Source organism: Siphateles boraxobius, unplaced genomic scaffold (assembly GCF_051911475.1).
Source record: "Siphateles boraxobius isolate OS27281-9 unplaced genomic scaffold, OSU_SipBor_1 31, whole genome shotgun sequence".
NCBI classification, from domain to species: domain Eukaryota; kingdom Metazoa; phylum Chordata; class Actinopteri; order Cypriniformes; family Leuciscidae; genus Siphateles; species Siphateles boraxobius.
The window spans coordinates 11,774,674-11,802,500 of record NW_027508931.1 but is presented as its reverse complement, the minus strand read 5'-3'; the positions used below and the strand labels follow the sequence as shown (position 1 = coordinate 11,802,500).

General features: G+C 39.2%; 1 protein-coding gene and 4 long non-coding RNA genes across 7 annotated transcripts in view; all 5 read left to right on the top strand.

The window, feature by feature from the left end:
- Positions 1-8,583, top strand: part of LOC143696929 (uncharacterized) — an 8,968-nt gene extending 385 nt beyond the window's left edge. The window contains exon 2 of the long non-coding RNA XR_013186089.1: positions 8,077-8,583. This is a non-coding gene — a long non-coding RNA (uncharacterized LOC143696929). The remainder of the gene's footprint in view (positions 1-8,076) is intronic.
- Positions 1-27,827, top strand: part of glg1b (golgi glycoprotein 1b) — a 157,053-nt gene that overhangs the window by 5,581 nt on the left and 123,645 nt on the right. The gene's annotated exons all lie outside the window — the stretch shown is intronic.
- Positions 9,722-14,258, top strand: LOC143696927 (uncharacterized). Its single transcript, XR_013186087.1, has 8 exons — positions 9,722-9,947; positions 10,186-10,264; positions 10,689-10,795; positions 12,161-12,406; positions 12,478-12,949; positions 13,151-13,339; positions 13,441-13,493; positions 13,752-14,258. It is a non-coding gene; the product is annotated as an uncharacterized LOC143696927 (long non-coding RNA).
- Positions 15,397-19,925, top strand: LOC143696928 (uncharacterized). Its single transcript, XR_013186088.1, has 8 exons — positions 15,397-15,622; positions 15,861-15,939; positions 16,364-16,470; positions 17,828-18,073; positions 18,145-18,616; positions 18,818-19,006; positions 19,108-19,160; positions 19,419-19,925. It is a non-coding gene; the product is annotated as an uncharacterized LOC143696928 (long non-coding RNA).
- On the top strand, positions 21,187-25,611 carry LOC143696926 (uncharacterized). The gene is made up of 8 exons (XR_013186086.1): positions 21,187-21,289; positions 21,528-21,606; positions 22,025-22,131; positions 23,483-23,728; positions 23,800-24,271; positions 24,473-24,661; positions 24,763-24,815; positions 25,106-25,611. It is a non-coding gene; the product is annotated as an uncharacterized LOC143696926 (long non-coding RNA).

Genomic DNA, 27,827 nt, shown 5'->3' with positions numbered 1-27,827 from the left:
TACTCAGACCACACAAATACATGGTAACAATTTGATTGTTTCCCACATAAACAATGCACACAGATTGTGGTCGTTGTGTCTCAAGTACCAGTATTTGTGTGTAAACAATTGAGAAAAAACTTGAGTTATTTTGTAGGTTTATATGTGTTCAGGTTAGTAAATGTGTGTGGATAAACATCCAGGCCCTGCAAAAATATGAATGTCCACCGGGTGGCGATGTGAGAGCCTTTTGCACAGTTGATAGGGAACACAGTGCCCTGTACTGCTAGGTATATGGAATTTAAAAAGAAAATAACAAGTGCTAAGGTGCATACTTAACTGCCCATTTTTTTTATTCTTTATTTTATTTTAAAAAGGGACAATGCAAATTTCTTTAAAAGTCTCCAGATAATCTCCAGATTAACATTTTCTTAATTTTCAGCATACTGATCCTGACCAAAGTGTAAAATCACATGTATTTGTGTGTTGATAAACAAACAGGGCCTGCAAAAATATGAATGTCCACCAGATGGCGATGTGGGTCTAGAATCCAAAAAAGAACATGTAGGGAGTGGAAGGATGTTTCTAATTAGCATCTCCATTGTCTTTCTCTCTCTCTGTGTGTGTGTGTGTGTGTGTGTGTGTGTGTGTGTGTGTGTGTGTGTGTGTGTGTGTGTGTGTGTGTGTGTGTGTGTGTGTGTGTGTGTGTGTGTGTGTGTGTGTGTGTGTGTGTGAGAGAGAGAGATAGATAGGTTGAATTGGTGGGTTAGAGGTCAAGGGTTAAATACATTTAAATAAATGTAGCCTATGTACTTATTTTCTGCATATATTCTACCAAATACATTGAGAAATAATGATACCATTTATTTGCTATTTGCTTTGTTCTTAAGTAGCTTAGTTCAGAAACGATTTATTTTGTATTTGTGATTTAAAAAATATATAATATACTTTGAATGATAATATACTTTTTTATACAAAAATATAATATACTTTGTATTTATAACTTATAAAATACTTTATTTTTAACCACATAAACAATTAACATCTTTATGACAACAATATAGAAATGCACAGGACATGTAGGCCTACATGCTTCAAATATTTTTTTAATTTATTAACAGCACAATAGCATATGTGTGTACATAATAAGATATGATTACATTAGGAACAAAAGTGATCCTAAAAATGAATATTCTTTAAAAAAAAGCCTCCCAAAAAAAGGAAAAAGTAATTTGGCCAGTCTGAATCCTTAGAGTGAATTCCTCACTGCCTCAGATTTCGGGGAGCCTGTGGAAGGTTAGACGTCCAGCCCGGCTTGTCCATCCAGGCGTTGATCCCTGACCCAGACGGCTAATGCCGACAAAAGTGTTCTATAAAGAGAAACCATGAGGAACATTAGCCATTGTGTTGACAATGTTCTATGATATTTCACTACCTGACACATATTATTGTTTCAAAACGTTTATATGGATTCTCACCAAGGACACGCTGTTCCCGCAGCTTGAGATTCTCGCTACGCCAGCGGTCGTTGCAGTGTCTCTAGTGCTCCCCGCACAGCTGGTGCACACTCCGGAAACTGAAGGATGCGTCCACGAGCAGAGAGCAGAGCATGGATGAACGGACAGCGTTTGAGTTGCTGGTCCACAGACATACACACACACACACACACCCACACACATACACAATGTTCTGTTATAATCTAATTGTAATTCTGTGTGAATACACGGATGTGTTTGTTACGTTACACCATCTTAACTCACAATATTAATTTAACATTTGTCTTTGACAGCCCAGATGCTGCAGGCAGGAAAACAGGAAAACAGCTCGGCCCCTTCTTGCAGTCAGGACAGAGACCTTGCACACAAAAAAACAACCACAAAAGTAATGCATAGTTGAGAGGGAACACAGTGCCCTGTACTGCTAGGTATATTTCAAATATAATAACAAGTGCTAAGGTGCACACACTTAACTGCCCATTGTTTTTATTCTTCTTCTCTTTTTTTTCTTTTTTTTTTAAAGGGACAATGCAAATTGCTTTATTAGTCTTCAGATAATCTCCAGATTAGCATTTTCTTAATTTTCAGCATACTGATCCTGAACAAAGTGTAAAATCACATGTGTGTGTGATGAACAACCAGGGCCTGCAAACATAGGTTAGTATTTGTGTGTGGATAAACAGCCAGAGCCTGCAAACATATACTTGTCCATCGGGTGGCACTGTGGATCCTAATACACCAGGGAGGGAGGGTGACCCCAGGCTTCGATTCTGCCCAGGGGATTCAGGTTTAGCCTGATCTCAAACACTAGTTTACTGTAAGTTAACCTGTGCTTGCAGATTTTAATGTGTATTGTATGAGGTCGGCTCTGTGTAACGTAACAAACACATCATGTAACTATAAACTGATAATTATCTGATAGGCTGGCTTTAACAAGCATGTCTTTCTCTCTCTTTATGACCAAGAAGCTCAACAAAGAACTGATGCAGAAATGTTTTTTTTTTTCCACTCCTTTTGTATCTATTAAACGGAAATTGCAGGTGAGTTCAACATTACTATTTTATTTCTCAGGTATCATGGTTATGGCAAAGTTGGAGGCGGTCGTCATGCTCAAGCACCTTCAGCGGCCTGGAGTAACGAAAATCGCAAAATCAGTCATCGCTCCATTGGCAGAGCATAATATCTGTGCCACCTGTGTTCAGTTATAGTGTGTCGCGTTTGTATATAGTGTTTTTATATAGTTCTTTCGTGTTTCCTGATGAACACAGCGACGCGAAGCCTGTGATCCAACCATTTCCACTTCACCCCTTCATCGGGCTCCTGGATGCAGGCTCCCACAGAGACCAAGGAAAACAGGCTGAACATGAGCAGAAAAACAGGACGAAGTGGTTTTAATATAAGTGGTTTTTCATAATTTTGTTAATAAAGTACAATTTCCTTTACTTTGTTTTGTTGTAATATAACTTTTTCATAATTTTGTTAATAAAGTACAATTTCCCTTTTGTTTGATTTCATTCTTACCCTTCGGAAAGATCGTGTTTTGCTGTTTGACGTGAGCCTTGCACACTATTGTACGTTAGGGTTAGAGTCACTGTTTTATATCTTTTTTTAAATAAATTAATGATATTCGGGGAACAAGAAATATTTCCTTTAATGCTAGCCAGTATAAATCCTTAAAAAAAGAGTCCAGTGTATAGACAATAGGTACTAGTTATAAATACAATGTTGCATAACTTTGAATGGATCTATCTATCTATCTATCTATCTATCTATCTATCTATCTATCTATCTATCTATCTCTATTAATATCTATTTATGTAATATTTCTTTCTTTCTCTTACATACTTGTAGAGGCTCATCAGGCTTCATTAGCTGCCATTCTATGTACTATTTCTAATCCAACGAGACTCATTTTCCATTCTATCTAATATTTCTAATCCGCCATGTTTGTTTTTGTCGCAACGCATTGTGGGAAATGACGTTTTTTTGGCCTACATTAACAATAGCGCGATAGAAGCTAAGACATCATATCCCAGAGCGCTTTGCAACAAAAACAAATATGGCCGCGGCCGTGATTGTGTTTTCCCGAATGCGAAAAACGCAAATATCTCGGCGAAAACTCAACGGATTCGGCGATCACCGGGCTCGTTCGAACCGTCTTGACGAACTGAAAAGAACAATATATGTTTCATGATTCTGAGTGGTGTTTTCGCGGAGATCAGTGGGCGCGCGGTGACGTGACGATCTCAGAAGAAAACAGCAGCAAATAAACAAGTTTGACTTGTCATTTTAAATATATTTGCAACATAACCAGTAAGCTAAACTTACTGAGCGCTTCTGTGTGTAACAGCTTTACATAGAAGAAATGTATATAGCACATTTGACATTTCGTACAGAAACCATAGGATGTAGTGAATGAATGATCGTGTTAGTGCTTCAGGGGCGGCGACGTGTTTGTTTTTGTTGCAATGTATTATGGGAAGTGAAGTTTTTTCTGTCTACATGAACATCAGCGCGGTAGAAGCTAAGACTTCATATCCCAGAGTGCTTTGCAACAAAAACAATCATGGCCGCGGCCGTAATGGCTATGTTACTGTTTCCCGAATGCGAAAAACGCAAATATCTCGGCGAAAACTCAACGAATTTGGCAAGCAGCGATCTCGTTGGAAACGTATTGACGAACTGAAAACAACTATATGTGTTTCATGGTTTGGAGTGGTGTTTTCGCGGAGATCTGTGGGCGCGGTTTGTGCTCTGATTGTTTGTGTTTAGGGAGAAGGTGAGTGCCTTTTTTTCATTTGTAATGAACATTAATAACTGAAAACAGCTACGTGATACAGATGATGATGATAATAACAGTGAAGACGACACACGATGACAGCTAGCCAAGGAGAACAGGCCTGATGAACATATATAGACATGCAATATTTATTATTTGTGCCGACTTAGCTCAAAATAAGCTCTTTAATTTAATAGTCCTAGTTAGTGTTTGTGTGTGTATCCCTCGTGCCTGCCAGGTCTATGAGTCATCAGCAAATCTGCCCTGTTCTGTGACACCAGGATAAAATGGAGCCTGGCCTCACCCCAAACAAAAAAGTAAGCGCACTGCTTTAAAACAGCATTTGACGACCTTTCGTTCCCTTTAGGAACAAGATACAGTCAAATAATTAGTATATTAGTATTCAATGGACTCTGTGTGTGTGTGTGAGAGAGAGAGAGAGAGAGAGAGAGAGAGAGCTGGTGGAGGCCTGCTGGCCTTGCTTAAGCAGCCACAAACACATGTTGCACTCTGAAAGAATACATACACTGCATGTTGCTTGCACATTTGATTAACCTGCCACTGTTTTCATACATGCAATAATTTTTTTTTTGCTGACGTCATTTCCATTTAGCTCAAAATAAGCTCTTTAATTTAATAGTCCTAGTTAGTGTTTGTGTGTGTATCCCTCCTGCCTGCACCTGTAAGCTAATTAGTGTGTAAAACATTTTTGTGGTTGTTTTTTTGTGTGCAAAGTCTCTGTCCTCACTGGGGCCCAGCTGTTTCCCTGGACATCTGAGATCGTGTGTGGCTGTGTGGAAGAAGATTGAGACCATTTTTGGAACTGATGATCCAGTTGTCAGGTGTGTTCACTGCTTTGTCATTCCATGCTGCAGTACAATACACTAACAACATAAGAACAAGTGAATACACACACATATACCTCCACTTTTGCCTGCAGCATCTGTGCTGTCAAAGATTATGCTGACATTAATTGACATTAATTGCCACTGTTTTCATACATAGACATGCAATATTTCCTACACTATTTGTGTATCACAAATACATTTTTATGGGAAACATACAGAAAACACAGGAAAAGTGTACATACATTTATTTAACTGTATATAACCCTTGACCTGTAACCTCCCCCACCAACTCAATCTCTCTCACTTTCACACATAGGCACACACACACACACACACACACACACACACACACACACACACACACACACACACACACACACACACACACACACACACACACACAGAGAGACAAAGGAAATGCTAATTCAAACATCAAGCCTGAACACATATAAACTCACAAAATAACTTAGAAAGAAAAGCAACGAAATCTTTTTGTACTTTAAAATAAACTCTGCAAAAGAAATCTCTCATTACAATATGAGTTTAGACTTTAGATAGGATCATTGTGCTGAAAATTAAGAAAATGTAAATCTAAAGACTTGTTTAAAGAGTAATAAAGGTAAATGTGCATTGTCCCTTATAAAATGAAATAAAGAATAAAACGAATGAGCAGTTAGATGCAATTAAACTAGTGTTTGAGATCAGGCTTAACTTGCATCCCCTGGGCAGAATCGAAGCCTGGTCTCACCCCATGTCTCATTACAATATGAGTCTCGTTGGATTAGAAATAGTACATAGAATGGCAGCTAATGAAGTCTGATGAGCCTCCACAAGAACATAAGAGAAAGAAAGAAATATTAGATAAATAGATAGATAAAAAGAAAACAATCAAACAATTGTTTCAGGGAAATTGTGCGCACACATGTCTGATGTGCTTTACCATTTTAGTAATCATTTGTGTCTTACTCTTTTTATCAAGTGTTTTGCTTCAAAAATTAAACAACGTCAATAAAAATATCACTAATTTGTCTAAGAAAAGGCTATTATTTGGTTTTGCACTTGTCCTAATCATTTGGTAATAAGGAAAAGAAGTTTTGTATAAAGTAAATAAACAAATATTGATATGAAGGATCATTAGGGAAATACATTTTTTCTTCCGTTTACTTTGAGAGTGTTCAAAGCAGGCCGCCCGTCGCCGCTGAATACAGTAGCTGAAACAGTAGCGCGGTACAATGTATTGTATGAGGTCGACTCTGTGTAACTTAACAAACACATCATGTAACTATAAACTGATAGTTATCTGATAGGCTGGCTTTAACAAGCATGTCTTTCTCTCTCTTTATGACCAAGAAGCTCAACAAAGAACTGATGCAGAAATGTTTGAAAAGCAGAAAAGCCTGTGATCCAACCATTTCCACTTCACCCCTTCATCGGGCTCCTGGATGCAGGCTCCCACAGAGACCAAGGAAAACAGGCTGAACATGAGCAGAAAAACAGGACGAAGTGGTGTCAGCTGGGCTTGTGGATACAGAGGCCCTGTGAGTCTCCAGAGGACAGCCATGTCACAGCCCAGATCGAAGCGCCTCCGTGGAGAGACATGTGATGTGTGTGTTTTTATATATATATATAATTTTTTTTAATTTTATTTTTTTTATATACAATATGTGCAGATATGATCTGGGGCTTGTGAAGATGCCACAATTCTGCGGCCCACGGGGAGTTCCTCTTCACTGGAGCGGTGCGATTTGGAGAGCCTTGGCTGGGAGCCAGCCAGGTATGATCTGATCACACTGTCACACTCTTGTACTAATCATATTTTCAGACTGCTGCAGTTGGACAGACCGCCCCCCGTCTTCAGCGCTTCTGGCTTGATTTGACCTGCTGAGATGTTGGACCAGAGGAGGACAGACATGCTTTAAGGACACACGCAACCGGTTAAGGTCACACACGCACACACACACACACACACACACACACACCTGCACAACGTATGTTTTGGCTGTACATGGCTGTTTCTGAGTTCTTCCAGAAGAAAGGGCCCAAAGCCCTGTGCTGCCCAGCGGCCCAGCAGTACTCTCCTGCCTGCCTGACGAACCCAGCGATGTGAACAACAGATGAAGCAAGTGGATGAAAGCGCTTATGGCAAGTATCAAGACTTATATACATATACACACACACACAGTTTTTTTATACACACACATATTCCCCTGTGAGTGCCACTGAAGTGCCACTAGTAATATGCGTATTAACAATAGTAATCCGCAATAAAACCAAGTAATACGATAAATATGACATATGATAAATATGACATATGATATCATATCATATTTACTGGTCATTTAGATTACCACTAGTAATCCGCTGGACGGCTCCAGAAGCCATCATGTACAGGAAGTTCACCTCGGCCAGTGACGTGTGTAGTTACGGCATTGTCATGTGGGAAGTGATGTCATATGGCGAACGACCATATTGGGACATGAGCAACCAGGATGTGAGATTCCTTGATTCAAAACACAAATCCATAAGTGGCTGGTGAGTGTCATTGATACTGACGAACACAGCTGTAGATCTTGAAATCATTTCTTGAATCTCTACAAGAAGCAGAAGTCATTGACTTATTTTTGTTTTCTCAGTGATGTGAACAGTGGGTCCGGACAGACAATGCTGTACGGACACACACAACCAGGTAAGGTCACACACACACACACACACACACACACACACACACACACACACACACACACACACACACACACACACACACACACACACACACACACACACACACACACACACACACACACACACACACACACACACACAATGTATGTTTAGGCTGTTTCTGAGTTCTTAATGTTGAAAGAGTTAGACTTTTATGAGAAGAAGAGTTTTTTTAACTCTGATTTTTTTTAACCAGCTGATTCTGACTCACATTTCTGATGCTAAAAGTGTCTTCTGGTTCTCTGTGCATCAGCTCCAGAGCAAGAAGTATGCCCATGTGAACAGATGGAGGTGATCAGCGGCCGATCAGCAAGCAGCAACCCTGCACAGTGTATGCAGCCGTCGTCACACCCAACGTCAGGCAGGAGTTCTCTCACAGTGTCATCGGATCCTAATGGCCGATCTGTTGGACAACATCAGTTGGAGCAGCGGTTGGACAGTGGACGAAGAAGAAGAGCAGACCAAGCATGTTCTAGAGCTCTCCGAGGAGCTGAGCAGAGGGACGCTGTGTCAGATTGTCTTAAAACTATGAAAATGCAATTAGTACAAGAGATGTATTGTTGTATTGTTTGTGTATCTGTGTATAAAAGTTTTGTTCTTGTTGATATTATTTTGATTATTGGTCATTTTATGCTGTGCTTTGTTGTACACTGGACCCTTTTTTTAAGGATTAATACTGGCTAGCATTAAAGGAAATATTTCCCTTAACCCATTGTTTAATTGTTTAATATTTGTTTAATAAAAATCAAGTTTCCCTTTAGTTGGTATTCAAAGTAGTCAATCAGAACTCACCATTATCTCTTTGTTTCTCATCCCAAAAACTAAAATAGGTGTGAATTTGTCAGTTACTTTAGCATACACCAGGCCTCTGTCTTAAGAAGGCTCAAAAACTCTTTAACTATATATTCAAAAACTCTTTAATTATATATTCAATTTAATAAAGTTGTAATGTAACCTTTGATTAATCTTTTTAATAAAATATGTATTAGGGCCACAGTATAAAGTGGGTCCCTTTTTCTCATTTATTATCATGAACATGCATGGAAAGTTTCAAAATGCTGTATTGTTAGAAAATATTTTAATTTTGAATAGAATAGAATAAATCTTTATTGTCCACTGGGGTGGAACATTTTCTTTATAAATATATATATTATTACTATAATTAAACACACCCTCCTCTTCTTCCTCCTCCACCACCTCCACCCAACAGCCCCATTCTTCCCCACCAAGGGGCAAATGATGATGATTTTGAGGTAATGGATATATTCGATGTAGGCTGTCAAACTCTCTAGCTGCAATTCTGGTGTTAATTATTCGTTTGATTTTTATTTATCTCCAGTACTTTGCAGACGACGAAGAGGAGGATGACTGATTTTGTTTTTTAATAAAAATTAATATTTTATACATACTCACCTTTAATGTGATTTTTGAGAGAGAGAGAGAGCACTGAGAAGATTATACACTTCTTTTTTAAGGCAGTCACCCAATTCATTAGTATTTCAATGGTCTGTGTGTGTGTGTGAGAATCATTGCATATAGGCTACTAATAAAAGGACAAAATTTAATCAAACAAAAATGAAAGTTATAAGGGAAATTGTATTTTATTAACAAGAGAACAAGTTTGACTTGCCATTTTAAATATATTTGCAACATAACCAGTAAGCTAAACTTACTGAGCGCTTCTGTGTGTAACAGCTTTACATAGAAGAAATGTATATAGCACATTTGACATTTCGTACAGAAACCATAGGATGTAGTGAATGAATGATCGTGTTAGTGCTTCAGGGGCGGCGACGTGTTTGTTTTTGTTGCAATGTATTATGGGAAGTGAAGTTTTTTCTGTCTACATGAACATCAGCGCGGTAGAAGCTAAGACTTCATATCCCAGAGTGCTTTGCAACAAAAACAATCATGGCCGCGGCCGTAATGGCTATGTTACTGTTTCCCGAATGCGAAAAACGCAAATATCTCGGCGAAAACTCAACGAATTTGGCAAGCAGCGATCTCGTTGGAAACGTATTGACGAACTGAAAACAACTATATGTGTTTCATGGTTTGGAGTGGTGTTTTCGCGGAGATCTGTGGGCGCGGTTTGTGCTCTGATTGTTTGTGTTTAGGGAGAAGGTGAGTGCCTTTTTTTCATTTGTAATGAACATTAATAACTGAAAACAGCTACGTGATACAGATGATGATGATAATAACAGTGAAGACGACACACGATGACAGCTAGCCAAGGAGAACAGGCCTGATGAACATATATAGACATGCAATATTTATTATTTGTGCCGACTTAGCTCAAAATAAGCTCTTTAATTTAATAGTCCTAGTTAGTGTTTGTGTGTGTATCCCTCGTGCCTGCCAGGTCTATGAGTCATCAGCAAATCTGCCCTGTTCTGTGACACCAGGATAAAATGGAGCCTGGCCTCACCCCAAACAAAAAAGTAAGCGCACTGCTTTAAAACAGCATTTGACGACCTTTCGTTCCCTTTAGGAACAAGATACAGTCAAATAATTAGTATATTAGTATTCAATGGACTCTGTGTGTGTGTGTGAGAGAGAGAGAGAGAGAGAGAGAGAGAGAGAGAGAGCTGGTGGAGGCCTGCTGGCCTTGCTTAAGCAGCCACAAACACATGTTGCACTCTGAAAGAATACATACACTGCATGTTGCTTGCACATTTGATTAACCTGCCACTGTTTTCATACATGCAATAATTTTTTTTTTGCTGACGTCATTTCCATTTAGCTCAAAATAAGCTCTTTAATTTAATAGTCCTAGTTAGTGTTTGTGTGTGTATCCCTCCTGCCTGCACCTGTAAGCTAATTAGTGTGTAAAACATTTTTGTGGTTGTTTTTTTGTGTGCAAAGTCTCTGTCCTCACTGGGGCCCAGCTGTTTCCCTGGACATCTGAGATCGTGTGTGGCTGTGTGGAAGAAGATTGAGACCATTTTTGGAACTGATGATCCAGTTGTCAGGTGTGTTCACTGCTTTGTCATTCCATGCTGCAGTACAATACACTAACAACATAAGAACAAGTGAATACACACACATATACCTCCACTTTTGCCTGCAGCATCTGTGCTGTCAAAGATTATGCTGACATTAATTGACATTAATTGCCACTGTTTTCATACATAGACATGCAATATTTCCTACACTATTTGTGTATCACAAATACATTTTTATGGGAAACATACAGAAAACACAGGAAAAGTGTACATACATTTATTTAACTGTATATAACCCTTGACCTGTAACCTCCCCCACCAACTCAATCTCTCTCACTTTCACACATAGGCACACACACACACACACACACACACACACACACACACACACACACACACACACACACACACACACACACACACACACACACACACACACACAGAGAGACAAAGGAAATGCTAATTCAAACATCAAGCCTGAACACATATAAACTCACAAAATAACTTAGAAAGAAAAGCAACGAAATCTTTTTGTACTTTAAAATAAACTCTGCAAAAGAAATCTCTCATTACAATATGAGTTTAGACTTTAGATAGGATCATTGTGCTGAAAATTAAGAAAATGTAAATCTAAAGACTTGTTTAAAGAGTAATAAAGGTAAATGTGCATTGTCCCTTATAAAATGAAATAAAGAATAAAACGAATGAGCAGTTAGATGCAATTAAACTAGTGTTTGAGATCAGGCTTAACTTGCATCCCCTGGGCAGAATCGAAGCCTGGTCTCACCCCATGTCTCATTACAATATGAGTCTCGTTGGATTAGAAATAGTACATAGAATGGCAGCTAATGAAGTCTGATGAGCCTCCACAAGAACATAAGAGAAAGAAAGAAATATTAGATAAATAGATAGATAAAAAGAAAACAATCAAACAATTGTTTCAGGGAAATTGTGCGCACACATGTCTGATGTGCTTTACCATTTTAGTAATCATTTGTGTCTTACTCTTTTTATCAAGTGTTTTGCTTCAAAAATTAAACAACGTCAATAAAAATATCACTAATTTGTCTAAGAAAAGGCTATTATTTGGTTTTGCACTTGTCCTAATCATTTGGTAATAAGGAAAAGAAGTTTTGTATAAAGTAAATAAACAAATATTGATATGAAGGATCATTAGGGAAATACATTTTTTCTTCCGTTTACTTTGAGAGTGTTCAAAGCAGGCCGCCCGTCGCCGCTGAATACAGTAGCTGAAACAGTAGCGCGGTACAATGTATTGTATGAGGTCGACTCTGTGTAACTTAACAAACACATCATGTAACTATAAACTGATAGTTATCTGATAGGCTGGCTTTAACAAGCATGTCTTTCTCTCTCTTTATGACCAAGAAGCTCAACAAAGAACTGATGCAGAAATGTTTGAAAAGCAGAAAAGCCTGTGATCCAACCATTTCCACTTCACCCCTTCATCGGGCTCCTGGATGCAGGCTCCCACAGAGACCAAGGAAAACAGGCTGAACATGAGCAGAAAAACAGGACGAAGTGGTGTCAGCTGGGCTTGTGGATACAGAGGCCCTGTGAGTCTCCAGAGGACAGCCATGTCACAGCCCAGATCGAAGCGCCTCCGTGGAGAGACATGTGATGTGTGTGTTTTTATATATATATATAATTTTTTTTAATTTTATTTTTTTTATATACAATATGTGCAGATATGATCTGGGGCTTGTGAAGATGCCACAATTCTGCGGCCCACGGGGAGTTCCTCTTCACTGGAGCGGTGCGATTTGGAGAGCCTTGGCTGGGAGCCAGCCAGGTATGATCTGATCACACTGTCACACTCTTGTACTAATCATATTTTCAGACTGCTGCAGTTGGACAGACCGCCCCCCGTCTTCAGCGCTTCTGGCTTGATTTGACCTGCTGAGATGTTGGACCAGAGGAGGACAGACATGCTTTAAGGACACACGCAACCGGTTAAGGTCACACACGCACACACACACACACACACACACACACACCTGCACAACGTATGTTTTGGCTGTACATGGCTGTTTCTGAGTTCTTCCAGAAGAAAGGGCCCAAAGCCCTGTGCTGCCCAGCGGCCCAGCAGTACTCTCCTGCCTGCCTGACGAACCCAGCGATGTGAACAACAGATGAAGCAAGTGGATGAAAGCGCTTATGGCAAGTATCAAGACTTATATACATATACACACACACACAGTTTTTTTATACACACACATATTCCCCTGTGAGTGCCACTGAAGTGCCACTAGTAATATGCGTATTAACAATAGTAATCCGCAATAAAACCAAGTAATACGATAAATATGACATATGATAAATATGACATATGATATCATATCATATTTACTGGTCATTTAGATTACCACTAGTAATCCGCTGGACGGCTCCAGAAGCCATCATGTACAGGAAGTTCACCTCGGCCAGTGACGTGTGTAGTTACGGCATTGTCATGTGGGAAGTGATGTCATATGGCGAACGACCATATTGGGACATGAGCAACCAGGATGTGAGATTCCTTGATTCAAAACACAAATCCATAAGTGGCTGGTGAGTGTCATTGATACTGACGAACACAGCTGTAGATCTTGAAATCATTTCTTGAATCTCTACAAGAAGCAGAAGTCATTGACTTATTTTTGTTTTCTCAGTGATGTGAACAGTGGGTCCGGACAGACAATGCTGTACGGACACACACAACCAGGTAAGGTCACACACACACACACACACACACACACACACACACACACACACACACACACACACACACACACACACACACACACACACACACACACACACACACACACAATGTATGTTTAGGCTGTTTCTGAGTTCTTAATGTTGAAAGAGTTAGACTTTTATGAGAAGAAGAGTTTTTTTAACTCTGATTTTTTTTAACCAGCTGATTCTGACTCACATTTCTGATGCTAAAAGTGTCTTCTGGTTCTCTGTGCATCAGCTCCAGAGCAAGAAGTATGCCCATGTGAACAGATGGAGGTGATCAGCGGCCGATCAGCAAGCAGCAACCCTGCACAGTGTATGCAACCGTCGTCACACCCAACGTCAGGCAGGAGTTCTCTCACAGTGTCATCGGATCCTAATGGCCGATCTGTTGGACAACATCAGTTGGAGCAGCGGTTGGACAGTGGACGAAGAAGAAGAGCAGACCAAGCATGTTCTAGAGCTCTCCGAGGAGCTGAGCAGAGGGACGCTGTGTCAGATTGTCTTAAAACTATGAAAATGCAATTAGTACAAGAGATGTATTGTTGTATTGTTTGTGTATCTGTGTATAAAAGTTTTGTTCTTGTTGATATTATTTTGATTATTGGTCATTTTATGCTGTGCTTTGTTGTACACTGGACCCTTTTTTTAAGGATTAATACTGGCTAGCATTAAAGGAAATATTTCCCTTAACCCATTGTTTAATTGTTTAATATTTGTTTAATAAAAATCAAGTTTCCCTTTAGTTGGTATTCAAAGTAGTCAATCAGAACTCACCATTATCTCTTTGTTTCTCATCCCAAAAACTAAAATAGGTGTGAATTTGTCAGTTACTTTAGCATACACCAGGCCTCTGTCTTAAGAAGGCTCAAAAACTCTTTAACTATATATTCAAAAACTCTTTAATTATATATTCAATTTAATAAAGTTGTAATGTAACCTTTGATTAATCTTTTTAATAAAATATGTATTAGGGCCACAGTATAAAGTGGGTCCCTTTTTCTCATTTATTATCATGAACATGCATGGAAAGTTTCAAAATGCTGTATTGTTAGAAAATATTTTAATTTTGAATAGAATAGAATAAATCTTTATTGTCCACTGGGGTGGAACATTTTCTTTATAAATATATATATTATTACTATAATTAAACACACCCTCCTCTTCTTCCTCCTCCACCACCTCCACCCAACAGCCCCATTCTTCCCCACCAAGGGGCAAATGATGATGATTTTGAGGTAATGGATATATTCGATGTAGGCTGTCAAACTCTCTAGCTGCAATTCTGGTGTTAATTATTCGTTTGATTTTTATTTATCTCCAGTACTTTGCAGACGACGAAGAGGAGGATGACTGATTTTGTTTTTTAATAAAAATTAATATTTTATACATACTCACCTTTAATGTGATTTTTGAGAGAGAGAGAGAGCACTGAGAAGATTATACACTTCTTTTTTAAGGCAGTCACCCAATTCATTAGTATTTCAATGGTCTGTGTGTGTGTGTGAGAATCATTGCATATAGGCTACTAATAAAAGGACAAAATTTAATCAAACAAAAATGAAAGTTATAAGGGAAATTGTATTTTATTAACAAGAGAACAAGTTTGACTTGCCATTTTAAATATATTTGCAACATAACCAGTAAGCTAAACTTACTGAGCGCTTCTGTGTGTAACAGCTTTACATAGAAGAAATGTATATAGCACATTTGACATTTCGTACAGAAACCATAGGATGTAGTGAATGAATGATCGTGTTAGTGCTTCAGGGGCGGCGACGTGTTTGTTTTTGTTGCAATGTATTATGGGAAGTGAAGTTTTTTCTGTCTACATGAACATCAGCGCGGTAGAAGCTAAGACTTCATATCCCAGAGTGCTTTGCAACAAAAACAATCATGGCCGCGGCCGTAATGGCTATGTTACTGTTTCCCGAATGCGAAAAACGCAAATATCTCGGCGAAAACTCAACGAATTTGGCAAGCAGCGATCTCGTTGGAAACGTATTGACGAACTGAAAACAACTATATGTGTTTCATGGTTTGGAGTGGTGTTTTCGCGGAGATCTGTGGGCGCGGTTTGTGCTCTGATTGTTTGTGTTTAGGGAGAAGGTGAGTGCCTTTTTTTCATTTGTAATGAACATTAATAACTGAAAACAGCTACGTGATACAGATGATGATGATAATAACAGTGAAGACGACACACGATGACAGCTAGCCAAGGAGAACAGGCCTGATGAACATATATAGACATGCAATATTTATTATTTGTGCCGACTTAGCTCAAAATAAGCTCTTTAATTTAATAGTCCTAGTTAGTGTTTGTGTGTGTATCCCTCGTGCCTGCCAGGTCTATGAGTCATCAGCAAATCTGCCCTGTTCTGTGACACCAGGATAAAATGGAGCCTGGCCTCACCCCAAACAAAAAAGTAAGCGCACTGCTTTAAAACAGCATTTGACGACCTTTCGTTCCCTTTAGGAACAAGATACAGTCAAATAATTAGTATATTAGTATTCAATGGACTCTGTGTGTGTGTGTGAGAGAGAGAGAGAGAGAGAGAGAGAGAGAGAGAGAGCTGGTGGAGGCCTGCTGGCCTTGCTTAAGCAGCCACAAACACATGTTGCACTCTGAAAGAATACATACACTGCATGTTGCTTGCACATTTGATTAACCTGCCACTGTTTTCATACATGCAATAATTTTTTTTTTGCTGACGTCATTTCCATTTAGCTCAAAATAAGCTCTTTAATTTAATAGTCCTAGTTAGTGTTTGTGTGTGTATCCCTCCTGCCTGCACCTGTAAGCTAATTAGTGTGTAAAACATTTTTGTGGTTGTTTTTTTGTGTGCAAAGTCTCTGTCCTCACTGGGGCCCAGCTGTTTCCCTGGACATCTGAGATCGTGTGTGGCTGTGTGGAAGAAGATTGAGACCATTTTTGGAACTGATGATCCAGTTGTCAGGTGTGTTCACTGCTTTGTCATTCCATGCTGCAGTACAATACACTAACAACATAAGAACAAGTGAATACACACACATATACCTCCACTTTTGCCTGCAGCATCTGTGCTGTCAAAGATTATGCTGACATTAATTGACATTAATTGCCACTGTTTTCATACATAGACATGCAATATTTCCTACACTATTTGTGTATCACAAATACATTTTTATGGGAAACATACAGAAAACACAGGAAAAGTGTACATACATTTATTTAACTGTATATAACCCTTGACCTGTAACCTCCCCCACCAACTCAATCTCTCTCACTTTCACACATAGGCACACACACACACACACACACACACACACACACACACACACACACACACACACACACACACACACACACACACACACACACACAGAGAGACAAAGGAAATGCTAATTCAAACATCAAGCCTGAACACATATAAACTCACAAAATAACTTAGAAAGAAAAGCAACGAAATCTTTTTGTACTTTAAAATAAACTCTGCAAAAGAAATCTCTCATTACAATATGAGTTTAGACTTTAGATAGGATCATTGTGCTGAAAATTAAGAAAATGTAAATCTAAAGACTTGTTTAAAGAGTAATAAAGGTAAATGTGCATTGTCCCTTATAAAATGAAATAAAGAATAAAACGAATGAGCAGTTAGATGCAATTAAACTAGTGTTTGAGATCAGGCTTAACTTGCATCCCCTGGGCAGAATCGAAGCCTGGTCTCACCCCATGTCTCATTACAATATGAGTCTCGTTGGATTAGAAATAGTACATAGAATGGCAGCTAATGAAGTCTGATGAGCCTCCACAAGAACATAAGAGAAAGAAAGAAATATTAGATAAATAGATAGATAAAAAGAAAACAATCAAACAATTGTTTCAGGGAAATTGTGCGCACACATGTCTGATGTGCTTTACCATTTTAGTAATCATTTGTGTCTTACTCTTTTTATCAAGTGTTTTGCTTCAAAAATTAAACAACGTCAATAAAAATATCACTAATTTGTCTAAGAAAAGGCTATTATTTGGTTTTGCACTTGTCCTAATCATTTGGTAATAAGGAAAAGAAGTTTTGTATAAAGTAAATAAACAAATATTGATATGAAGGATCATTAGGGAAATACATTTTTTCTTCCGTTTACTTTGAGAGTGTTCAAAGCAGGCCGCCCGTCGCCGCTGAATACAGTAGCTGAAACAGTAGCGCGGTACAATGTATTGTATGAGGTCGACTCTGTGTAACTTAACAAACACATCATGTAACTATAAACTGATAGTTATCTGATAGGCTGGCTTTAACAAGCATGTCTTTCTCTCTCTTTATGACCAAGAAGCTCAACAAAGAACTGATGCAGAAATGTTTGAAAAGCAGAAAAGCCTGTGATCCAACCATTTCCACTTCACCCCTTCATCGGGCTCCTGGATGCAGGCTCCCACAGAGACCAAGGAAAACAGGCTGAACATGAGCAGAAAAACAGGACGAAGTGGTGTCAGCTGGGCTTGTGGATACAGAGGCCCTGTGAGTCTCCAGAGGACAGCCATGTCACAGCCCAGATCGAAGCGCCTCCGTGGAGAGACATGTGATGTGTGTGTTTTTATATATATATATAATTTTTTTTAATTTTATTTTTTTTATATACAATATGTGCAGATATGATCTGGGGCTTGTGAAGATGCCACAATTCTGCGGCCCACGGGGAGTTCCTCTTCACTGGAGCGGTGCGATTTGGAGAGCCTTGGCTGGGAGCCAGCCAGGTATGATCTGATCACACTGTCACACTCTTGTACTAATCATATTTTCAGACTGCTGCAGTTGGACAGACCGCCCCCCGTCTTCAGCGCTTCTGGCTTGATTTGACCTGCTGAGATGTTGGACCAGAGGAGGACAGACATGCTTTAAGGACACACGCAACCGGTTAAGGTCACACACGCACACACACACACACACACACACACACACCTGCACAACGTATGTTTTGGCTGTACATGGCTGTTTCTGAGTTCTTCCAGAAGAAAGGGCCCAAAGCCCTGTGCTGCCCAGCGGCCCAGCAGTACTCTCCTGCCTGCCTGACGAACCCAGCGATGTGAACAACAGATGAAGCAAGTGGATGAAAGCGCTTATGGCAAGTATCAAGACTTATATACATATACACACACACACAGTTTTTTTATACACACACATATTCCCCTGTGAGTGCCACTGAAGTGCCACTAGTAATATGCGTATTAACAATAGTAATCCGCAATAAAACCAAGTAATACGATAAATATGACATATGATAAATATGACATATGATATCATATCATATTTACTGGTCATTTAGATTACCACTAGTAATCCGCTGGACGGCTCCAGAAGCCATCATGTACAGGAAGTTCACCTCGGCCAGTGACGTGTGTAGTTACGGCATTGTCATGTGGGAAGTGATGTCATATGGCGAACGACCATATTGGGACATGAGCAACCAGGATGTGAGATTCCTTGATTCAAAACACAAATCCATAAGTGGCTGGTGAGTGTCATTGATACTGACGAACACAGCTGTAGATCTTGAAATCATTTCTTGAATCTCTACAAGAAGCAGAAGTCATTGACTTATTTTTGTTTTCTCAGTGATGTGAACAGTGGGTCCGGACAGACAATGCTGTACGGACACACACAACCAGGTAAGGTCACACACACACACACACACACACACACACACACACACACACACACACACACACACACACACACACACACACACACACACACACACACACACACACACACAATGTATGTTTAGGCTGTTTCTGAGTTCTTAATGTTGAAAGAGTTAGACTTTTATGAGAAGAAGAGTTTTTTTAACTCTGATTTTTTTTAACCAGCTGATTCTGACTCACATTTCTGATGCTAAAAGTGTCTTCTGGTTCTCTGTGCATCAGCTCCAGAGCAAGAAGTATGCCCATGTGAACAGATGGAGGTGATCAGCGGCCGATCAGCAAGCAGCAACCCTGCACAGTGTATGCAACCGTCGTCACACCCAACGTCAGGCAGGAGTTCTCTCACAGTGTCATCGGATCCTAATGGCCGATCTGTTGGACAACATCAGTTGGAGCAGCGGTTGGACAGTGGACGAAGAAGAAGAGCAGACCAAGCATGTTCTAGAGCTCTCCGAGGAGCTGAGCAGAGGGACGCTGTGTCAGATTGTCTTAAAACTATGAAAATGCAATTAGTACAAGAGATGTATTGTTGTATTGTTTGTGTATCTGTGTATAAAAGTTTTGTTCTTGTTGATATTATTTTGATTATTGGTCATTTTATGCTGTGCTTTGTTGTACACTGGACCCTTTTTTTAAGGATTAATACTGGCTAGCATTAAAGGAAATATTTCCCTTAACCCATTGTTTAATTGTTTAATATTTGTTTAATAAAAATCAAGTTTCCCTTTAGTTGGTATTCAAAGTAGTCAATCAGAACTCACCATTATCTCTTTGTTTCTCATCCCAAAAACTAAAATAGGTGTGAATTTGTCAGTTACTTTAGCATACACCAGGCCTCTGTCTTAAGAAGGCTCAAAAACTCTTTAACTATATATTCAAAAACTCTTTAATTATATATTCAATTTAATAAAGTTGTAATGTAACCTTTGATTAATCTTTTTAATAAAATATGTATTAGGGCCACAGTATAAAGTGGGTCCCTTTTTCTCATTTATTATCATGAACATGCATGGAAAGTTTCAAAATGCTGTATTGTTAGAAAATATTTTAATTTTGAATAGAATAGAATAAATCTTTATTGTCCACTGGGGTGGAACATTTTCTTTATAAATATATATATTATTACTATAATTAAACACACCCTCCTCTTCTTCCTCCTCCACCACCTCCACCCAACAGCCCCATTCTTCCCCACCAAGGGGCAAATGATGATGATTTTGAGGTAATGGATATATTCGATGTAGGCTGTCAAACTCTCTAGCTGCAATTCTGGTGTTAATTATTCGTTTGATTTTTATTTATCTCCAGTACTTTGCAGACGACGAAGAGGAGGATGACTGATTTTGTTTTTTAATAAAAATTAATATTTTATACATACTCACCTTTAATGTGATTTTTGAGAGAGAGAGAGAGCACTGAGAAGATTATACACTTCTTTTTTAAGGCAGTCACCCAATTCATTAGTATTTCAATGGTCTGTGTGTGTGTGTGAGAATCATTGCATATAGGCTACTAATAAAAGGACAAAATTTAATCAAACAAAAATGAAAGTTATAAGGGAAATTGTATTTTATTAACAAGAGAACAAGTTTGACTTGCCATTTTAAATATATTTGCAACATAACCAGTAAGCTAAACTTACTGAGCGCTTCTGTGTGTAACAGCTTTACATAGAAGAAATGTATATAGCACATTTGACATTTCGTACAGAAACCATAGGATGTAGTGAATGAATGATCGTGTTAGTGCTTCAGGGGCGGCGACGTGTTTGTTTTTGTTGCAATGTATTATGGGAAGTGAAGTTTTTTCTGTCTACATGAACATCAGCGCGGTAGAAGCTAAGACTTCATATCCCAGAGTGCTTTGCAACAAAAACAATCATGGCCGCGGCCGTAATGGCTATGTTACTGTTTCCCGAATGCGAAAAACGCAAATATCTCGGCGAAAACTCAACGAATTTGGCAAGCAGCGATCTCGTTGGAAACGTATTGACGAACTGAAAACAACTATATGTGTTTCATGGTTTGGAGTGGTGTTTTCGCGGAGATCTGTGGGCGCGGTTTGTGCTCTGATTGTTTGTGTTTAGGGAGAAGGTGAGTGCCTTTTTTTCATTTGTAATGAACATTAATAACTGAAAACAGCTACGTGATACAGATGATGATGATAATAACAGTGAAGACGACACACGATGACAGCTAGCCAAGGAGAACAGGCCTGATGAACATATATAGACATGCAATATTTATTATTTGTGCCGACTTAGCTCAAAATAAGCTCTTTAATTTAATAGTCCTAGTTAGTGTTTGTGTGTGTATCCCTCGTGCCTGCCAGGTCTATGAGTCATCAGCAAATCTGCCCTGTTCTGTGACACCAGGATAAAATGGAGCCTGGCCTCACCCCAAACAAAAAAGTAAGCGCACTGCTTTAAAACAGCATTTGACGACCTTTCGTTCCCTTTAGGAACAAGATACAGTCAAATAATTAGTATATTAGTATTCAATGGACTCTGTGTGTGTGTGTGAGAGAGAGAGAGAGAGAGAGAGAGAGAGAGCTGGTGGAGGCCTGCTGGCCTTGCTTAAGCAGCCACAAACACATGTTGCACTCTGAAAGAATACATACACTGCATGTTGCTTGCACATTTGATTAACCTGCCACTGTTTTCATACATGCAATAATTTTTTTTTTGCTGACGTCATTTCCATTTAGCTCAAAATAAGCTCTTTAATTTAATAGTCCTAGTTAGTGTTTGTGTGTGTATCCCTCCTGCCTGCACCTGTAAGCTAATTAGTGTGTAAAACATTTTTGTGGTTGTTTTTTTGTGTGCAAAGTCTCTGTCCTCACTGGGGCCCAGCTGTTTCCCTGGACATCTGAGATCGTGTGTGGCTGTGTGGAAGAAGATTGAGACCATTTTTGGAACTGATGATCCAGTTGTCAGGTGTGTTCACTGCTTTGTCATTCCATGCTGCAGTACAATACACTAACAACATAAGAACAAGTGAATACACACACATATACCTCCACTTTTGCCTGCAGCATCTGTGCTGTCAAAGATTATGCTGACATTAATTGACATTAATTGCCACTGTTTTCATACATAGACATGCAATATTTCCTACACTATTTGTGTATCACAAATACATTTTTATGGGAAACATACAGAAAACACAGGAAAAGTGTACATACATTTATTTAACTGTATATAACCCTTGACCTGTAACCTCCCCCACCAACTCAATCTCTCTCACTTTCACACATAGGCACACACACACACACACACACACACACACACACACACACACACACACACACACACACACACACACACACACACACACAGAGAGACAAAGGAAATGCTAATTCAAACATCAAGCCTGAACACATATAAACTCACAAAATAACTTAGAAAGAAAAGCAACGAAATCTTTTTGTACTTTAAAATAAACTCTGCAAAAGAAATCTCTCATTACAATATGAGTTTAGACTTTAGATAGGATCATTGTGCTGAAAATTAAGAAAATGTAAATCTAAAGACTTGTTTAAAGAGTAATAAAGGTAAATGTGCATTGTCCCTTATAAAATGAAATAAAGAATAAAACGAATGAGCAGTTAGATGCAATTAAACTAGTGTTTGAGATCAGGCTTAACTTGCATCCCCTGGGCAGAATCGAAGCCTGGTCTCACCCCATGTCTCATTACAATATGAGTCTCGTTGGATTAGAAATAGTACATAGAATGGCAGCTAATGAAGTCTGATGAGCCTCCACAAGAACATAAGAGAAAGAAAGAAATATTAGATAAATAGATAGATAAAAAGAAAACAATCAAACAATTGTTTCAGGGAAATTGTGCGCACACATGTCTGATGTGCTTTACCATTTTAGTAATCATTTGTGTCTTACTCTTTTTATCAAGTGTTTTGCTTCAAAAATTAAACAACGTCAATAAAAATATCACTAATTTGTCTAAGAAAAGGCTATTATTTGGTTTTGCACTTGTCCTAATCATTTGGTAATAAGGAAAAGAAGTTTTGTATAAAGTAAATAAACAAATATTGATATGAAGGATCATTAGGGAAATACATTTTTTCTTCCGTTTACTTTGAGAGTGTTCAAAGCAGGCCGCCCGTCGCCGCTGAATACAGTAGCTGAAACAGTAGCGCGGTACAATGTATTGTATGAGGTCGACTCTGTGTAACTTAACAAACACATCATGTAACTATAAACTGATAGTTATCTGATAGGCTGGCTTTAACAAGCATGTCTTTCTCTCTCTTTATGACCAAGAAGCTCAACAAAGAACTGATGCAGAAATGTTTGAAAAGCAGAAAAGCCTGTGATCCAACCATTTCCACTTCACCCCTTCATCGGGCTCCTGGATGCAGGCTCCCACAGAGACCAAGGAAAACAGGCTGAACATGAGCAGAAAAACAGGACGAAGTGGTGTCAGCTGGGCTTGTGGATACAGAGGCCCTGTGAGTCTCCAGAGGACAGCCATGTCACAGCCCAGATCGAAGCGCCTCCGTGGAGAGACATGTGATGTGTGTGTTTTTATATATATATATAATTTTTTTTAATTTTATTTTTTTTATATACAATATGTGCAGATATGATCTGGGGCTTGTGAAGATGCCACAATTCTGCGGCCCACGGGGAGTTCCTCTTCACTGGAGCGGTGCGATTTGGAGAGCCTTGGCTGGGAGCCAGCCAGGTATGATCTGATCACACTGTCACACTCTTGTACTAATCATATTTTCAGACTGCTGCAGTTGGACAGACCGCCCCCCGTCTTCAGCGCTTCTGGCTTGATTTGACCTGCTGAGATGTTGGACCAGAGGAGGACAGACATGCTTTAAGGACACACGCAACCGGTTAAGGTCACACACGCACACACACACACACACACACACACACACCTGCACAACGTATGTTTTGGCTGTACATGGCTGTTTCTGAGTTCTTCCAGAAGAAAGGGCCCAAAGCCCTGTGCTGCCCAGCGGCCCAGCAGTACTCTCCTGCCTGCCTGACGAACCCAGCGATGTGAACAACAGATGAAGCAAGTGGATGAAAGCGCTTATGGCAAGTATCAAGACTTATATACATATACACACACACACAGTTTTTTTATACACACACATATTCCCCTGTGAGTGCCACTGAAGTGCCACTAGTAATATGCGTATTAACAATAGTAATCCGCAATAAAACCAAGTAATACGATAAATATGACATATGATAAATATGACATATGATATCATATCATATTTACTGGTCATTTAGATTACCACTAGTAATCCGCTGGACGGCTCCAGAAGCCATCATGTACAGGAAGTTCACCTCGGCCAGTGACGTGTGTAGTTACGGCATTGTCATGTGGGAAGTGATGTCATATGGCGAACGACCATATTGGGACATGAGCAACCAGGATGTGAGATTCCTTGATTCAAAACACAAATCCATAAGTGGCTGGTGAGTGTCATTGATACTGACGAACACAGCTGTAGATCTTGAAATCATTTCTTGAATCTCTACAAGAAGCAGAAGTCATTGACTTATTTTTGTTTTCTCAGTGATGTGAACAGTGGGTCCGGACAGACAATGCTGTACGGACACACACAACCAGGTAAGGTCACACACACACACACACACACACACACACACACACACACACACACACACACACACACACACACACACACACACACACACACACACACACACACACACACACACACACACACACACACACACACACACACACAATGTATGTTTAGGCTGTTTCTGAGTTCTTAATGTTGAAAGAGTTAGACTTTTATGAGAAGAAGAGTTTTTTTAACTCTGATTTTTTTTAACCAGCTGATTCTGACTCACATTTCTGATGCTAAAAGTGTCTTCTGGTTCTCTGTGCATCAGCTCCAGAGCAAGAAGTATGCCCATGTGAACAGATGGAGGTGATCAGCGGCCGATCAGCAAGCAGCAACCCTGCACAGTGTATGCAGCCGTCGTCACACCCAACGTCAAGCAGGAGTTCTCTCACAGTGTCATCGGATCCTAATGGCCGATCTGTTGGACAACATCAGTTGGAGCAGCAGTTGGACAGTGGACGAAGAAGAAGAGCAGACCAAGCATGTTCTAGAGCTCTCCGAGGAGCTGAGCAGAGGGACGCTGTGTCAGATTGTCTTAAAACTATGAAAATGCAATTAGTACAAGAGATGTATTGTTGTATTGTTTGTGTATCTGTGTATAAAGGTTTTGTTCTTGTTGATATTATTTTGATTATTGGTCATTTTATGCTGTGCTTTGTTGTACACTGGACCCTTTTTTAAGGATTAATACTGGCTAGCATTAAAGGAAATATTTCCCTTAACCCATTGTTTAATTGTTTAATATTTGTTTAATAAAAATCAAGTTTCCCTTTAGTTGGTATTCAAAGTAGTCAATCAGAACTCACCATTATCTCTTTGTTTCTCATCCCAAAAACTAAAATAGGTGTGAATTTGTCAGTTACTTTAGCATACACCAGGCCTCTGTCTTAAGAAGGCTCAAAAACTCTTTAACTATATATTCAAAAACTCTTTAATTATATATTCAATTTAATAAAGTTGTAATGTAACCTTTGATTAATCTTTTTAATAAAATATGTATTAGGGCCACAGTATAAAGTGGGTCCCTTTTTCTCATTTATTATCATACACAGAGAGAGAGCACTGAGAAGAGTATACTGACATTACTGTATATATATTGTATTCTTTGTTTCAGACAAAAAGATGGGAAACAGGGTGAGCACAGACAGTGGGGTAAACACTTCCTGTGGAAGTGGTAGTTTGGTAAGTAGAAATAATATTGATAGAAAATGATTTTTCATTTGGCCAAATCTTAATATTTATTAACTTGATTAATAACAAATTAAAACTAATAATTCACATTTCATTTTTTCCCCCCATGTTTTTGTTCTTCTTCCCCAAGGCAACCACTGTGGTGATCAGTAGAACTGTGAGTACACTAAACAGTGCACCTGTTTTAGACAGAGATTATTGTATGATTTGCAGTTGGACTGATGTTTTATTGATTGCAGGACAGCGAGAACACTTCGTCATCGGAGGAGATCGTAGGAGGAGGTAATATTCCTCCTCCTCCTCCTCCTCCTCCTCCTCCTCTTCTTCCTCCTCCACCACCTCCACCCAACAGCCCCATTCTTCCCCACCAAGGGGCAAATGATGATGATTTTGAGGTAATGGATATATTCGATGTAGGCTGTCAAACTCTCTAGCTGCAATTCTGGTGTTAATTATTCGTTTGATTTTTATTTATCTCCAGTACTTTGCAGACGACGAAGAGGAGGATGACTGATTTTGTTTTTTAATAAAAATTAATATTTTATACATACTCACCTTTAATGTGATTTTTGAGAGAGAGAGAGCACTGAGAAGATTATACACTTCTTTTTTAAGGCAGTCACCCAATTCATTAGTATTTCAATGGTCTGTGTGTGTGTGTGGAATCATTGCATATAGGCTACTAATAAAAGGACAAAATTTAATCAAACAAAAATGAAAGTTATAAGGGAAATTGTATTTTATTAACAAGAGAACAAGTTTGACTTGTCATTTTAAATATATTTGCAACATAACCAGTAAGCTAAACTTACTGAGCGCTTCTGTGTGTAACAGCTTTACATAGAAGAAATTTATATAGCACATTTGACATTTCGTACAGAAACCATAGGATGTAGTGAATGAATGATCGTGTTAGTGCTTCACGGGCGGCGACGTGTTTGTTTTTGTTGCAATGTATTATGGGAAGTGAAGTTTTTTCTGTCTACATGAACATCAGCGCGGTAGAAGCTAAGACTTCATATCCCAGAGTGCTTTGCAACAAAAACAATCATGGCCGCGGCCATAATGGCTATGTTACTGTTTCCCGAATGCGAAAAACGCAAATATCTCTGTGAAAACTCAACGAATTTGGCAAGCAGCGATCTCGTTGGAAACGTATTGACGAACTGAAAACAACTATATGTGTTTCATGGTTTGGAGTGGTGTTTTCGCGGAGATCTGTGGGCGCGGTTTGTGCTCTGATTGTTTGTGTTTAGGGAGAAGGTGAGTGCCTTTTTTTCATTTGTAATGAACATTAATAACTGAAAACAGCTACGTGATACAGATGATGATGATAATAACAGTGAAGACGACACACGATGACAGCTAGCCAAGGAGAACAGGCCTGATGAACATATATAGACAAGCATTATTTATTATTTGTGCCGACTTAGCTCAAAATAAGCTCTTTAATTTAATAGTCCTAGTTAGTGTTTGTGTGTGTATCCCTCGTGCCTGCCAGGTCTATGAGTCATCAGCAAATCTGCCCTGTTCTGTGACACCAGGATAAAATGGAGCCTGGCCTCACCCCCCAAAAAAAAGTAAGCGCACTGCTTTAAAACAGCATTTGACGACCTTTCGTTCCCTTTAGGAACAAGATACAGTCAAATAATTAGTATATTAGTATTCAATGGACTCTGTGTGTGTGTGTGAGAGAGAGAGAGAGAGAGAGAGAGAAAGAGAGAGAGAGCTGGTGGAGGCCTGCTGGCCTTGCTTAAGCAGCCACAAACACATGTTGCACTCTGAAAGAATACATACAC